The sequence below is a fragment of the Rhamphochromis longiceps genome, linkage group LG19 (genome assembly GCF_057381845.1).
Source record: "Rhamphochromis longiceps isolate RC_006_pf linkage group LG19, R_longiceps_female_GT1.1, whole genome shotgun sequence".
NCBI classification, from domain to species: domain Eukaryota; kingdom Metazoa; phylum Chordata; class Actinopteri; order Cichliformes; family Cichlidae; genus Rhamphochromis; species Rhamphochromis longiceps.
Genome location: NC_140575.1, coordinates 6,327,546 through 6,339,773, shown reverse-complemented (window position 1 = coordinate 6,339,773; position 12,228 = coordinate 6,327,546). Strand labels below are relative to the sequence as shown.

The window sequence follows — 12,228 nt, the reverse complement described above, 5'->3', positions numbered from 1 at the left end:
TTCAGAATATTTGTATAAATGTTTTTTGCTGTTGGTGCACAACACCTGCTTTTGCTAGGAAGCCTGGCTCTACTAGATGTGCCATAAAAAAACGCTGCTTTCTGCCTTCCAGTGGTATGTGCATTTCTGCAGTGACATTGCAGAGAAACCCATCTATCCCAGCTCATTCTCATCCCAAGGATGTCAGTTAGTGCCATTTTCTCAAAGCTGTAGGCTTAGTTCATCGATGCACATGGATTTTTATGGCATCTGTTCCCTGACACAGCAGGTTATTGCATTATTGAGAAGTATCTGTCAGTCCCAAATGGGTTACTGTTGTGCAGCATGGTGTTATGGTGGTGTTAACTAAGTTATTTTCAGTCCCTAAATCTAACCAGCGAGTGAAAGCAATAATCAAGCAAAAAACAAATTGGCAAGAGAAAAAGAACCAATGCTGCCAAACCTGAAATTTATGCCGTCATCAGCCCTCCAGCCAAGTAAAGTGGACTTTGGACAAACAAACAAACTTTCTCTATGTTCTGACACCTGGAGTATAAGGGTACCAATGCCACAGGTGTGCATAATGGTGATAGAAAGGAGACATCTGACAAAGTGGCATTAGATCATACCAGCAACTCACACAGATGATGTTTCAGTCACCAGTTTACTGGAATCCTTTTCTCTGCCAGGGTGAAGATGGACACATCAGTGCAGGGATCATTTGGTTACCTTTCAAAAGAAGCGCTGCCATAAATTCTGAAACTTTCTCATTTTTTTTGACAGAAATATGAAAGATATACAAATAAAATATAAACATTACTGCCTCACCAAATGTGTAGTTCACTGAACGTGCTAACAGAGACATAACTTTACTGAATGTCAGGAGCTTTTTATTAAGAGGTCAAAGTGATAAATCTGCTTCTGGAGAGATTTTTAGGATCTTTTCTGTGCTACAGGACATAGCATAGTATAGACACTGTCCATTTTGAACATTATTCATTTGTTCTAATTTAATAAATCTGATAAAGCATTTTATCACACTTCTAATCTTACAATAATACCTTTAATTATTGGGCCTAAAAATTGGCCTTGATAAATATTTATCCCCATGGTTTTGTTGAAATGAACAATATTTGTTACATGATAAAAGTTTTAATAACTCTTATCATTTGTTATATTGTATTTCAATAGGATATTAGAAGAAATGCTAATGTTACCTAACATACCTGATATTTAGGCATCACAGTGTAGCCTTGTAAATAACAGCAGTAGTTAAATCTATTACCTATGTATATATGTTTAAATGTACATAGGTATGTACAGGTTTTGATTCGTGCCTATTTTAGAAAGCGACATGGAAATATAAATATCATTATTGTGTTGCTATAGCGACAACAGCTATAAGGTAAACCGTAAACTGAAAGATTTTATAAGGAACTGGTAGCTCTGGGGTACGATAAAGGGTGACAGTACCAATGTTCAGAGTCGGAGAGAATCATCTTTCAAAGAATTTTACATTTTCTTGTAAAACAAAAATTTAAAGGCATATAGTAACACTGTTAAGACAATAAATAAACAGCATAAAGCTGTAAATGAGATTTTTATGACTATCAATATAAACTGTAACCTCTCTCTCGCTGCACGTGTGTATCCAGCAGTTAAACCAGGTGCTGTAACATGTAGATTAACCAGCTGTTCTCATTGTTGCTTCAACCCCAAGAGGAATTATTTGGAAATTAATTGGTGTATGTGTGCGTGTGTGTGTGCGTGTGTGTGTGTGTATGTGTGTCCAGTTGCCAGGACAGGTGTTGCAGCATGGCAATGATCTGCTGCTCTTGTTGTTACACTCTTTCTCTCGCTCTCTGTGTCTGATGATTCGCCGCAGTGCTCTCACGTCCACATTATATTACATTTATATTTCTCCTTTCGAAAACAAAAACAGTACATAAGCAAATAAATGAAATCCTTACCCCTCCCCTCTGTCTGCTTCATCTCTTCCCCTCTGCTCTCATTACCTCTTCTCGTCTCCTCCTTGCCCCTCATGCGGTCACCTGTTTTGCCCCTATAGGCTGGAAGGAGACCTGGGGGTGAAATAAGTATTGATTATTCTCTGCTACAAATGGAGAGGAGGAGAGGAAGGGGAAGATGACAACAAGGGGACACCTCAGTCAGACAGATGGTTTTGAAAAAGAAGGGAAGGAAATAACAGAATATAGATTCACACATGTTCCACTGCGGCTGGAAATAACTCACTATTTGTGGATTAATCTCCTGCAGAAACTATTCCTTAACGATTCCACTTTGTATGTGCATGTGTTAGATGTTAACCTGACATTTTTGAAAATGATGGAGCTTTTTTAGTGGGAAGCCGATGGGCTTAGAGCTCATAGCCACACAGTGTGGAAGTCAGGGGAGTTATCCTGTAATGCCTGTATTGCATTCTCTTTGTGAGTTGATCAGCACTGTTGATGCTGTTAATATTGTGGTTACGAGCTCATTCTCGAGCAGGATAAATAAACCAGCTCACATGAGTGAGCTGCAGCATTTATGGAAATGGAGGCTTTTCACTTCTTGAGCATCTTTACAATGCCAGCCATTCATGTTTTATTGAATTTAATCCAGTTTTTTATGTTTGTTTGTTTTATTTTTAAGTTGTATTTTTTGTGCATTAATTATCTTATGCACATAAAATATGTCTACCAATTATCACAGATTTGACATTAATCAGTCATTTTTTCTCCCATCCCGTCTTCCCCTCTCTTCTCTCTCTATGAGCGATGCAAAGTGAAATGACAAGCCCACACTCTCTCTCTTTCTCTCTCTCTTAATCTTAACCTTTCTGTCTCTCGCTCTGGTGTCTGGATGTGTGAATGGCGACCAGCTGAGCATTACATGGTGACATTTGGGAGAAGACTCGACCTCATGCTGATCAGAGACGAGCGCTCTTCAAAGAGCTGCCAGACACACACATACACACACACATGCTGAAATATTGCTTCGCAGGGGTTTAAGATTAGTCCGCTTAAACGGTTGTTGGATGAATAGCGTTAAAGCTGTTATTAATGTACAAACTGTAATCTTCCTTTAAAGCACATTTTTATCTACATGTATTGTAAGTTAGTCCGTATGGTAGGTTAGAGGTTTGTGCTTTAAAACAACATGAAGATCCCCGTTCCATTTCTTATCAATATATGCCACTTTCTTTAAAATAATATTCTTATATATAACCTTATGACATTTTAGAGTAGCACACGCGTCTTCCTTCTCTGTGGCAGCTTTGTGTGGCCTGGAGTTGGTATTGAACTGACAAACTTGCCGACACAAGTGTCTCTGTCACCTTCAGGCTGGTCAGTGCTGCTGCCTCCTCTGCCTTGTTGTTGTTGTTGTTGCTGCTCCTCCATGATGGATCTGCTGTGTGTAATTTCATGCACATGTCCTCCGGTTATTGATGTCTGTACTTATTCACCCACTTGACTCCTACTCTCTCGCCACACACACACACACACACACACACACACACACACACACACACACACACACACACACACACACACACACACACACACACACGCACCCCAAACACACCTTCAGCCATTGCCATTAAATGATTTCAGCCATTATGTGCTGCACACACATGCAGGCATTCACATGCAAATTGAGCCACACTCATACGTAAACATATCGATGCAGATTAACGCACACTCACACGTTGCAGTTGTGTGTGCGCAGAGGCCAGAGGCGGCACTGTGAATCCTTATTGTGTCTCTGTGACCTTATTTTAGACATCCGACACCTTCTTGTTGTCACAATGTGAATTCCAATAAAGTTTGAAATTATTCAAACTCTGTAGCTTATCCTTCATTACTTTGTTTGTCCTGCAGCTCTGACATTTGAACTTCGGTGGCTTTGAAAGTCAAAGTGTTCTCTCAAGGGAGCTGTGATTAGGGTTTTAATGAGGTTTGTTTGTATCAATTCAGAATGTAATACCAAACTGCAGGTAGCTAAGATGCTGATAATTTCATGTGATAGATCATGCTAATTGGCACTTGCCACTATTTTAGCTGCTAAACTGATTTATAGACTTGAGATTATACAGCTTCAGGAACAAGGAACCATAGAGTCTGTAAGAACGATAGATTGTGAAGCACCATCTCAATGACTCGAGTTTGGCATTTTAGCTATAAAAATCATGTTTTGATTTGGATGTGACCGTATGTAGTGCATATAGAGAGAATATTTCACCCATACTGACCTCTCTTCATTGGTTCCCAATTAAATTCAGGATAAATTTAAAATCATTCTTCTTACATTCAAGGTCTTGAATAATCAGACCAAATCTTATTTTATAGACCTCATAGTGCCTTATTATCCTAGCATAGTACTCCACTCTCAGACTGCAGGTTTATGGTTCCTGGAGTTTTCAAAAATAGAATGGGAGACAGAGCTTTCATTTATCAGGCCGTTCTACCATGCAACCAGCTCCCACTTTGGATTCTGGAAACAGACACCCTCTCTACTTTAAAGATTAGCTTAAGCTATCGGACTTACAGTTTTTTACAGACGCTAGGACACATTTCCCAATACTTAGGTCACTTTTGCAAAACTCTTCACACAATCCTCCTAACTGACCGTCAGCTTGGCAAAGCAGTTCATTTCACATTCAAAATGCACTACAACTACCAAAACACTTCATTCAGGTCTCAAATAAACTCATTCTTCCAGAACACTAGCAAAGGTTGACAGCCGACAAACACACTTTGTCACCCACAAAACAATGACCTAAAAAACACTAACAACATGTAGCATGACACAGTGTTTTCTTGTGTAAAACAAGGACACATCTCTGTTTATAATTTCAATATATGTTACTGGAATGAATCAGACATCATGCAGAATTCGTTAATATTTGTTTATGTATTTTTATTTTTTTGCACTAAGTAATCCCAAAATACAAGAATTTGTATACACACCATCCACTGATACACATACAATAGTAATGCTAATCTACTCGGTCTTCTCCATTTGGCCACAGGTTCTCATCCACATCACATCTTATGTCATCTAGGGCAACACACCTAGGAAAGAATCTTCTGGCTGCCAGAATTGAAGGAGTTGAAAAATTGAAGGAGTAACAGCTGTGTAGATGTTCATCTACAATGAGAATCAGCTGTGGCTGGTTAAACTGCATTTTTAGATTTAAAATATGTTTCAATAAAATATTGCTGTTGAATTTTGCTGTCTTTTTAAGTTTTGCATTGTGTTATTGTTTTGGCCATAAGTTTAACAGTTTTGAAAACAGTATGTAAGCACATGCAAAATGTCCTGTCCGTACAAAGATTTTTGGCAGTTGTTGTGTCTGAGTGAGAAAATAATTCATGAAATTTGAGAGATGTAGTCATTGAATGCATTTTGTGCCAAAACAGTGATAACTGATCCTCAGTTTGGCCCACATAGACTTCTGTTGTGCTCACTGTGTGAGGAGTTTTGCAAACGTGACCTAAGTATTGAGAAATGTGTCCTAGCGTCTGTAAAAAACTGTAAGCTAATAAGCTAAAACGGCATAGTTAGGGTGGATCAGGTGACCCTGACTCCTTTCACTTGATGCATGATAAGTGTTTCTTCTTCACTCACCTCTGTGTTTAGACAGCACTCTGAATTTATAATCAATCATTATAGTGTTTTGTCCTGTCTCTCTCTCCTGAACCCCAACCAGTTACGACAGATGGCTGCACCTCCCCGACCCCGGTTCAGCTGCAGGTTTCTTCCTGTTAAAAGGGAGTTTTTCCTCCCCACTGTTGTCAAGTGGTTATTTATGGGGGGTCATCTGAGTTTTGCGCTTTTCTCTGTATGATTGTATAGTCTTTACCTTAAAATATAAAACACCCTGAGGTTAAAATGTAAAAATTAAAATTGAATTGAATGTTTGGACAGGAAGCTAGGGCAGGGAAATGACTACCGTTAGCACTGGGTAATTAGGATGAATAACAGTAAAGGAATATAAGCTGGTAGGACAAATTATATTAGGTCACAACATTTGTCTGTATAAAAACAATTAAGTGGAAAAGTATGCTAATTAGATACAGCTAAGTGAAATTTTTGTGTAAAAATGTAGTTTCTCTTGAGAAACACTGACGCTTCAATAAACAAGCTGCTTCTTTTGTTTGGCTAGTAACTGACCATCTAAGTTCAGGTTGTTTGCTGAAACTTGAAAGATCCTTCCCTAAAGAGAAGATATCCCTCACATTTAACGGGCATTCTGGTCTGCATTTTGGTATTCCTGCATACAGCATCCAATGATCCAAACTCATCTCATGAATAAAGTATTAACTGTTTTTGAGCTCAAACAGAGGCTCTCTAATTTCCAGCTGATGTTTTCATTTTCTGTTTTTAAAAAGTGCTTCACATGCAAGATTAGGATTCACGATCCAACACTGTAGCAACCTTTCATGAGAGGAATAAAAAAAAATTTAAATTTGTCTTTGGCTCTGTGCCTCCTCTTTGAGCTTATGTACAGTATCATCGTCACTGCTGGGTTTACAATCTTTTTCTTCCAAGACTACTGGATCATCTCGGGGATTATTAGAAGCCTCTTTTGAACCAACAAATGATTGAAAAAAAAAAGACCAATTATTCCAGCACAAAGCTTAAATCATAGCTTAAATCCAAACACAAGGTTTGGGAAATGGGAAAAAATGGTAATGAATTTCTGTACACTGTTTATCAGTGGATGAGAAGATGGGGCATCTGAGAAAAGGAGAAGAAACAAAGGCAACAGCAGAACAAATGTTATATAAACTACAAGACTGAGAAACAGATGTCTTTGCAAACACACAGAATCTGCATTCATACAGGGTTTGCACTTAATACAGTTTATTTTGCATATGGTTTTCACATTTATTCTTCATGAACTATCCTGTCACCCCAAACATGGCAAAAAAAAAAGGATAATCAATGCCTCAAAATAGTTCCTAACACCCATGGCTGGATTAACTTTCAGCTGCTGGCCCTTTATTTATCACCAGTCTATCTGAACAAACGCACTTACACTATTTTCTACAACAACTGTTGGTGGTAGTTTTCAGCTTCAATATTTAAAATTACTTAAAACAAAATGCCATTATTTGCAAATCTCATAAACCTATATTTTATTAAGAATAGAACATAGAAACATAGCAAATGTTTAAACTGAGAAAATGTAGCATTTTAAGAAATAAATTAGCTCATTTTGAATTTGATCACAGCAAAACGTCTAGAAAAAATTGAGAGTGAACATCAAAGGCTGAGAAAGCAAGTGGTACTAAGAAGAAACATCTGGAGGAACACTTTTAAGCTAATTAGATAAATTGGGAACAGATCAGCAACATGACTGGGTATAAAAATAGCATCTTGGTATATAAAAATTGTGGAAGTTTTAGAATAAGTAAAATTGCAGGTTTCAAATACCTCAGATTACATAATATTATCATATTCTGGCCTGAGTAGCAGACACTGCACTAGAAACAGGCATGATTCTGTCATGGAAATCAATACATGAGCTCAGGAATGCCTTCATAAATGCCAGGAAAAGCTCTATCGTGCAAAAAAGAAGCCATATGTGAACATGATCCAAACAAGCCGCAAAGCTCCTCCTGGACTAAGACAAAGTGTAACACTTCCATTCAGATGAAATGTACAAATTGTTTGGGGAAAAAATGGACGTCGCATCCTTTGGAACAAAGTGGAAAGAGGCTGTACGGCATGTTAGAAACAGTCAGTTCAAAAGTCTGCATCTCTGACTGCATGGGGTTGCATTAGTGCCTATGGAATTGCCAACTTGCACATCTGGAAAGGCACCATCAGTGCTGAAAGAAATATATAGATGTTTTAATTCAGAGTATGTTCACATCCAGACAGCGTCATTTTAGAGGAAGATATTGAATATTTCTGCAAGATCATGCTAAACTGCATACTGCATCTGTTACAGCAGCATGGTTGTAACATCCTGCTGACTGCTGAACCAGCTTTGAAACAAAAATTATAACTTCAGCTAGAATCTTCTGTCAGACAAGAATGAGACAACATTCCTCTCCCTGAAGTCCAGCAACTGGTCTCCTAGCTTACCAGAAAATTACACCATTGTTAAAAGAAGAGGGGATGCTGCACATTGGTACATTTTAAGGTCACTGTGCAGCACGTGACCTTAGTTTGCAGTACTGCAGCAAAGCCTTTGAGCTAGTTCAGAGAGCCAGCTTGACATTCTGTCATTATGCCTCACATTCCTTATCCTTCCAGTTTGGTGGTGTATGTTCAGGCTGCAAAATTTCCCATCTGTCCCTCCGATGCTTGTTTTTAACGATAAAACAGTTGTGTCTATTTGCACAGGGAATTAGCTACGGAGAGCCTGCAGAGAGGGGTTTTCAACCTACTCACATGAGCTTCCATAAACCTCCATAAACCCACCAGAATATAGTACATAACTGTGCATTTGGCAAATTCTGATTGGTTTACAAGTGGGCTTGAATAGGGTGCAGTGGACAGTTTTCATGGTTTTTTGTATGTTACATTGTCCAGAGCTCCCTACAGCCTGCCAATGCACTGCCACATTTCAGTTCTACGGCTGCACTTCATTGCCGCTTGCTGTTTGAATCCCTCCACCACCCCAACAGCCACCTCAGTTTCATGGAAGACGTTAACATAGCACTCTCAGTTTCTCCCTGTATCATATTTGAGTAATGAGATCAGAGCCAAGACGCTAAACTCGAACTACATTCTGCTGCTGTAGTGAAATGTAAGCTGTCTAACTGAAGTCAAATTACTTACACCCAAATAATGTATAATAATGTAATTAAGCCTTTTTAAGGTGTTAAAAATGTGTGTTCTGAAGGGACTAAAAGGCTTAGATGCTCTTATTAAAAAACAAAAACAAAGAAACAGCATAATGTAAGGGCACGACATGAAAGACAAAAAATGTAACACATATGTTAAACAACTGAGAGATTGGCTATACAGTTAGTAAATCTAGGCCTGTCAGTTGCGATCACACTTTTTTTTACTCTCTCATTTCGTGTGTGTGTGTGTGTGTGTGTTTACTGGCAGCATATTGTTTCCCTGTTTGGCCAAATTAAAGGGAAATTCCATTAATTTTTCAGCGTGGCTTCTCAGCCTGTCAAGGTGAATTTGCATTTCTATCTCACAGCTTAGCAGACGCTCGTTAGAAAACAGAAATGCTGAAATTGTAAATTGCAGAAAGTTGTTTTTTTTCTCCCATAAATCAAACTGCACTTCTCCACCTTGCACTCTTTCGCATATGCATGCACATACATATCCATGCAAATGCTAAAAGTTGTGCTTACACTAACACATATAAATACCTGTACACACAACTCCTGCACGTCTTATTTGTGTGTGTGTATGTGTGTGTGTTCATGTACTCCACGTGCACGCACATCCCTATAGGTGTGTATGTTGTTGTTAATTGAAGTGTGAGGTCCATGACAGCTATCAGCGGCTCATTCACTACATTAATGAGAATGATAGCAGCTTTAAAAAGACTGTTCCACACTGTGACCAAACTCATTAACACCGGCTTGCATTTAAATACACGCCGCTCTTCTTCCTCTGCTCCTCTTCTTCCTCACTCTTTCCCTTTAACTTTGTCCACGGTCTCTTGTTCTTTTCGCCTGCTCCCCACTCTCTCGCCTTCTTCTATCAGTTTTTCTTTCTGTTTCTTCAGCTCGTCAACAGTTTCTTGTTCACTCACCCTTTCTGTTTTATTTCCAGCTTGATCTTCCACACTGTCTCTTCACTTCTTGCTCCGTGGCTCTTTGTCTCTTCTATTTAATCTTTTGATAGAAATGCTTCTCCCCCCTTATTTTTTCCCCCACCTGGTTGCGCTATCCTACTCGCTACCTTTAGTGTCCTTTTGTGACTTATGTTTTTCTTTATTCCTTCCTTCTAATCAGGGACCTGTACTAGGAAGTTAAACATACCCAGAATATATTTTTCTTATCTATCAGACTAAATGATCCAACTATGGCAGCATATAACCAGTCACAAACGTGGATGAGTCTACTTGCAGCAGAAGAACTATATAACTATAACAATAACAGGCTATTACAAAATTCCCACTGTGGCCAAGTGCTTGCTTGTAGGGGGTTGTCTGATTGTTGGGGTTTTCTCTGTTATTGTAGGGTCTTTATCTTACAATATAAAGTGACTTCAGGCATCTATTGTGATTTGACGTTATATAAACAAAATAAAATTGAGTTGAATTATCAGTGCTCATTGGAAAAACACCAAAACTAGATACTTTCTATAGACCTTCTTACTATCTATGCACAAAGGTCCATGAGGTTTTCCAGTAAAGCTGACTGGTGAATGCCAATTTTGTAGAAAACCTATTGGTTAGTTGGCAATGGTTTCATAGAAGTGTATCTATTATATAACCAGGTCTGGGGCATGTTATGCTCGAGGGTTTAAAATACTTCAAATCCTTTGTTGCAGTTCAGGTATGTGGTGAGTATTCATTTTCTATTCAGCATTTCAGACTTATTTCTGGAATATAAACCAAAGTTTTGGAATAAATTCAGCACTCCACATTGACAAGCTTTAGCTACAGTCTTAACTCTAAATTAGCAGAGCATAGCACAGGCAAATGTTTGGTAACGATCTAAAATATGAATTCACAGGGAAGTGCCAATCACTTAAAGAACTTATGTCATTTAAAAAAATGGCATACGTGATCTAAAATGTTTCAACATAGTTTGTCACAATGTCACAGTTTTTTGGACAGGCAATGTTTTAACAAGCCAATCAAAGCTCTGCGATAGAAACCATCTGCTGGAAAGACTGCAGCAGTCGACGTCAGAGCTCCACAGTGCTTTCTACTAACTTAGAGTGCGTAGTGCATCCAGTGTTTGTCTGCATATGGTTCCGAGGCCAGAGGCTGCCTGAGCCGTGGAGTGTGAAGTTAGTGACGGACAAATCCCCCACCCCCGCAGCACTACAACACACACAGACAAAACACGATTATCTAAAAGATGTCAGTTAAACAAGAGTGTTTTTGAACAATTAACATTAAAATAGTGATTTTAATATAGAAGTGGCTTGGTATACTAAGTCATTTTAGGATCTGTAAAACAAAGGATAAGAAATTAATTTAATCTCTCAACTTCAATTTCACTTTTCTTTTTATGTTCATAAATGATTCTTCCTGAAAAAAGTCAGAAATATTTTTCAGGCAGCTGTGATACAGTGCCAGCTCAAACACAGAGGGGGTTAAGTGTGTGTGTGTCAATATTTGGACAGGTACCATGGCACTCACCAGATGAGCCCAGCATCTGCTTCTTGGCAAGACATGGATGAAATGACAGCGTGCGTGTGTGTGTGTGTGCGTGTGCATATGTGTGTTTGCAGTAAAGCCCACTTTTGCTCACCACTCACTTTCAATTGGAAACAAAATATATTTGTATTACGTTGGATTTCCTTCTATCAGTCTCTAAACTCTCACTGCTTATCACTATTCCTTATACTCCTACTTTTTCCACATTTTTTCCACGTTACCTTCGTCCTTGCTCCTTTACCTCTGTCATCAATTCAGTTTGTTTTTATTTACACGAAAATGAATTGAAATGATTATATATAGATCACAACAACAGCTGCCTCAAAGTTCTTTATAGTGTAAGGTAAAGACCCTCCACCACAGTCCACCACAGTGGTCCAGCATCATTCATGCTGTGCAGTTGCTCCCAAATGGGCCTACCCTCTTTCCGTGGCTCGCCATCACTGGGCAGCTCGTTTCTCTAAAGCTAAAGATGTAGCGGATAGAGGAGCTAGCAGTTCGAACCAATCATACAGAGATGACCCCATCAGACGACCTCCTATCAGCAAGCACTTGGTGACAATGGAAAGGAAAAAACCCTTTCTAACAGGAAGAAACCTCTGGCAGAAGCAGGCTCAGTGATGGATTGCCATCTTGGAGGGTTATATTACAGCTTTAGTGTTTGATTGCTAATTAACATTTTTAGATTTATTGTGTCAGTTTTCTTTCTCCTATTGTGCAAGAATATATAATTATACTTTAGCTACTATTTTTCTGATCATGGCAAAACCCCCTTTTTAAGACTAGCTGACTTTTAGCTGATAATGGACATATCAAGGAGAACACTAGCCTCGCCATAGCTGGCCGTTAAGTTAACCTCAGTCCAGTGATGCAGGAGAAAAACAAAACCACTTGACAATTTTTTTAAATTAAGCAATACTTTTAAATGT

At 38.7% G+C, this 12,228-nt stretch overlaps 1 protein-coding gene across 1 annotated transcript in view; it reads left to right on the top strand.

The window, feature by feature from the left end:
• npas3 (neuronal PAS domain protein 3) overlaps positions 1-12,228 on the top strand; it is a 385,275-nt gene that overhangs the window by 16,050 nt on the left and 356,997 nt on the right. The window lies entirely within an intron of this gene.